The sequence below is a fragment of the Octodon degus genome, unplaced genomic scaffold, assembly GCF_000260255.1.
Source record: "Octodon degus isolate 3935 unplaced genomic scaffold, OctDeg1.0 scaffold00018, whole genome shotgun sequence".
NCBI classification, from domain to species: domain Eukaryota; kingdom Metazoa; phylum Chordata; class Mammalia; order Rodentia; family Octodontidae; genus Octodon; species Octodon degus.
The window spans coordinates 17,921,617-17,926,487 of record NW_004524594.1 but is presented as its reverse complement, the minus strand read 5'-3'; the positions used below and the strand labels follow the sequence as shown (position 1 = coordinate 17,926,487).

General features: G+C 45.0%; 1 pseudogene; it reads right to left on the bottom strand.

Annotated features, from left to right (window-relative positions):
• Window positions 1-795: 795 nt before the first annotated feature.
• LOC111815563 lies at window positions 796-1,514 on the bottom strand (annotated as a pseudogene).
• Between the last annotated feature and the right edge of the window lie 3,357 nt (window positions 1,515-4,871).

Below are 4,871 nucleotides of genomic sequence, written 5' to 3'. Positions count from 1 at the left end.
TTTCGTCTTCATACTTTTCTACTGGATGGTTAAGACCAAGGTAAAGCAGGACCTGTGCAATAAGATTTGTAGCTTTTGGGTCTGAGAAGGTCAGTGAAATCCCTCAGGAATTACCCTGAGATCCTGTATCTCAGATTATAGAACCTTTGTCAGTGCAGCCATGTGGATGAAACCCCTTCTTTAGAAAGGTATCATTTCTCTCGCTGTTATCACAGACTAAATTATATTTTGTGCCACCTTCAAGTAGTAGTTGAGGCAGCAGAATGCACAGGCATCACAGTGAGTCCCACTTAGTGCAAATAACTATAGACAGGCCAACACGTCCACAAACTGCTTCCTTTTTCTGATTGCCAGTTAAATACAGCTTTAATCCACAGCTTAACAATGAAGGGTCACGCACTAAAGTCAACGCATATATCTAGCATGTCAGTCTAAGCTTGTCCATGTATACAACTGAAATCAATTATAAGGCCTGGCCTCACAGACACCAGGGTTAGGGACTCTTTACAGGCATGAAATTTCATCTTGCACACTGAAGTCCTCGTACATACAGGACAAAGTTGAGCTTTTGTATTTGTGTTTATTCTTTGGGGTTTTTTTTTTTTTTTGTTTTTTTTTAAAGCCGGGGATTGAACTCAGATTTGTGTTTATTCTTCATTTAGCTTTTAAAACACTACTATAATTGAATATTGAAACAAAAACAATGGCAAAGAGTGAATATATGATGATGGTAGTCCTTCGCGTACTCACCACTGCACACCACATGCCAGCAGCAGGCATTATTGACTGGCCCCACTAAGAGGTCTGACACTGAACACCACCTCTGGGATGATGTTCAGCATCCTCCTAGGCTTCTTTATTATAATGGTGTCATCTTTCTTGATTTGGATCAAAGTCCACCAGTTCTACCTGATCCATTTCATCTGTCTCTTCTACTTCCTTCCTGTCAGGTAAGAGTTTTTCCAGCAATGAGAGTTTATCAGGAAAGAGAAAGCCATTGCCAGGAAAGTTTACCTTAAATCCAATGATTGGATTGAATGTTGAAGACCTTTTCATATGGTCTACAGTAAATTGGCATGCCTTCATTTAGCACTCACTTGATGTCTCCATGCTTGACAATTTGACCTGGATGAGAGGTGATGACTATCGTTTGGTTGTCAAGAGTGGATATTGGCTGTTTAACTAGCTGTGTATCCATCCACATGAAAAGATCTCCTCCTTATTGAATAAAAACAACATGGTCCTTCTGCTCTAACACAATGATAATATCTCCTCGTTCCAGCCCTGGTTCTCGGTCTCCTTCACCATGGAATGTTATCATCTGGCCATCTTTCATGCCTTTGTCAATATGAATTTCTAGAATCTTCTTTTCTCTAACTATCTTCCTTCTGTTGCAGCTCTTACATCTGTCTTTCTTTAGGGCTGATGTGTTCTCCATGGCCCTGGCACTCCATGCACACAGACTGAATTTGCTGAACCATTCCAGGTCCTATCTGATGAATTCTCATTTGCATTCCAGTACCTCAGCAGTTGGGATAGCACTCCACAGCTCCTTTCCTACCACCTTGGCCTTCACATTTGTCATAAATCACATTCTTTTGCAGAGCCAGTTTCCTGGTGGCACCAATATATAGATCTTCTAAGGTAACTGAGAGCTGACACACCACATTCTTACCTCTCCTTTCTCTCTCCATCCTTCCTCCTCCTCCAAAAAAACATATCAAAGATATCCATGGGGTAGCCAAAACCACCACCTGCTCCACCTTTCTTAATTGCCTATTCTCCTCCTATGTCATATAATTCCCTCTTCTTGGCATCAGAGAGAGTTTTATAAGCTTGAGAAATCTATTTAAACTTTTTGCCTTCATTTGGAATTTTATCAGGATGGAACTTCAATGCCAGTTTCCTGTAAGCCTTTTTTAGTTCTTCTTGGGTATCATGGGGTTTGACCCCCCAAAACATCATAATAAGACATTTCTTTCATTATTTTCTACAGGTGGTGAGCAGGCTAGGCCACAGTGGGGTAGGCAGGAAGGAATGCATAGCCGCGCGCAGGTCGAGCAGCCACTGCTCCTCCACCTCTCAGCGCGTTCTGGAAAGTTCCATCTATGTTTTTTATATTACTCACAGTTCTTTTCCCAATGCTTTGTCCACTTCGGTTTTGTACTGAGAAGTTGCTATTGCCCTGTCACAGGTTTGGATTCTCTCCCAGGGTCCTCTGAAGCACCTTCATTTTGGGAGCAGTCTTCATTTTTGTGACTGTGGGTTTTATTTGGAGTGTTTTCTTTTTGTTGGTTCACTGGATTCTCACCTCTCTGTGTGTATTTTCTCTCTGTTTTTCTCATGCTGTCTACTCTTTCCAGGAGCTCCCAGAGCATATTGATTGCAGTTGTATCAACTCTAATATCCACGTCATATGTGAGTCTTACACGGATGAATGTCGTGTCTCTTTGAACTTTTCTCCCCTCTTGTTCAAGACTAGTTGTCTGTTACTCTTCCTCAGAGACCTGGATTTGGTGGACCCTGCATTTGAAGGGTAAGAGCGTGTCGTAGTCAAGGTTTACAATGGACTAGATTTAATATAAGACACATAATTTACAGTATTACCTTATAAAGTCATCCAAACAGTCAAATGTTGAACAGTGTTGGAGATCTGTCCGTGCACTAGAGACTCAAAGAATCAAGCTGAGGGCTGGATTCCATGACAATGTCCTCCACAAGTTCAGCTGAAGACCTAGATTCCATGTCAGTGTCCTCCAGGTGTCCAACTAGAGGCCTAGAGCCCAAGACAATGTCTCAGGCAAGTCCATATCAAGGATCTGCACTGGGAAGGCCCCAAGGTCAGTGGTGGAAGTTGGAAAGTCTGCGCCAGCAGAATGAAGGATCTGCACTGGAACCAAAAAGCAACACTCAAAGTAAGCATCAGAATTTCCTAAAAAAGGAACAAATCCATCCTCAGTGACAGGGAGGACCTGAGCGCCTCTAATGATGAAATCTACCAAGTTCCTGTCAAGAAAACCAGCAAGACAAGCTTCTTCAGGAGAATCAACAGCCCTCCAGCAAATTCAAAGGGAATCTTCATCCACATGGCGAATGTGCAGCAGGTGGTAGCTGTGCAGGGCATTAGTGTTGTATCGTTGATCCCTCACAGAAATCTCTGGAGTTTGCTTGATTATTGTCCCCTACACTGCATCTAAAGCACAAGCTCGGGTCCTATTGGGCAGCTGACTCGGGGTGTACAGGAGTGTTGGAGTTTGGCTCATGAGGCAGAGGGATAGAGCCAGGCTGTGTGTGCCGGTAGCTGGGGCCAGACGGAGGCCTGCGCTCCTTCTGTGCGATGACCTCAAAAGTGGTTGTTAATTTGCTTCAAGCAGCCTATAAACAGAAGAGCACAGAAAAAAACTACCTTCCATGGTCCCTAGGGCCAAAGGCTCATTAGAAACTGTCAACACAAAGACCTAAAAGGTGGCCCAGCCCTCCCTGCTGTGGTTTTCTGGATAATCAGGCAAGAGCTGCTGTGCCCTGAGTGTTGGGTGCACATGACTGGCACCCAACACTTTTGTGTCATGCTTTGTCACAGCTCCAACCACCCCAGGAGGAAGCCAGCAAGTCTTCATGGACCTGGAATCACCCACAGCTAGTGCTGCTTGCTCAGCCTCGTAGCAGTCACTGCAGGAAGAATTGGTCTTCGGAGTAAACTCCCAAAGCCTAGCTCTCTGCAAGTCAGTGTTTGATTAATGTCAATAATCAAAAAGTATCCCTCAGTGCATGTTAGACATAGGTGACAAATGCTAATTCGCTTGATGGAAGACCTTTGGATGCATGGTCCAAGCCAGCAACTGGCTAATCTTCTAGTACACTACACTGACACTTAATCCCTTGCCATGGAGCTCCGAGTTCCAGGAGGCCAGCAACTCCAGTCACCCCTTGATTGAAAGGGGCTTAAATGAGATCATTAGTAATAGCCCAAAGATGGCCCTCATCCATTGACGATAAGTAGGTTGGTGAGGGGGGTGCCACAAGGGGCCCTGCGCTATAAAAGGTTGGGTGTAGAAGGGTGTAGGCAACATGAAAGTTCAAGACCCACTACCCTCTCCTTGCCCTGGAAAGGGCAGTTGCCTCCATTCCCTATCTTCAAAGCAGAGAATAGAGGGCCAGGGATTTGGCTCAGTGGCACAAGTGCCTGCTTGACAAGTATAAGAACCTGAGTTTGAGTTCACCCCCCACCCCAAAGCAGAGATATATGGTCTCCTGGGGATGGGGACAAACTGTGAGCCAGTCTCTGTGCCAAGTGGGCTTCACAAGCCCAATATCTCCTTCCAAATGTCCAAGTCTTGGGTCGTCCTGAGAGCTAGAGATAACATTGGACAGGCCAGTCATGTGCACCCAACACTCAGGGCACAGTAGCTCTTGCCTGATTATCCAGAAAACCAGAGCAGGGAGAGCTGGGCCACCTTTTAGGTCTTTGTGTTGACAGTTTCTAGTGAGCCTTTGGCCCTAGGGACCATGGAAGGTAGTTTTTTTTTTTTTTTTTCTGTGCTCTTCTGTTTATAGGCTGCTTGAAGCAAATTAACAACCACTTCAGAAGAAATTGCCAGCCTAATACTCAGCCTCATCATGGTGACAGGGCTGGAGCAGAGCAGTGACCTGGAGATCGCTATAATTTTAATTGGTTTTTATGTGAGCCCAGGCACACAGATTGGTTGTATCTGATGTGGGGGATGGCTGTCGGATTAGGCGATTGATTCTGGATGCTGCATTTGCTTCAGAGTGTAATTAGTTTCTTTGGGTGGCTTGCCAGCCCCCACCTGCCTGAGGGAGGAGGATTCCAGGTGGACCAGGCTGGACACTGGCGAGTTTTCAATGCTCTA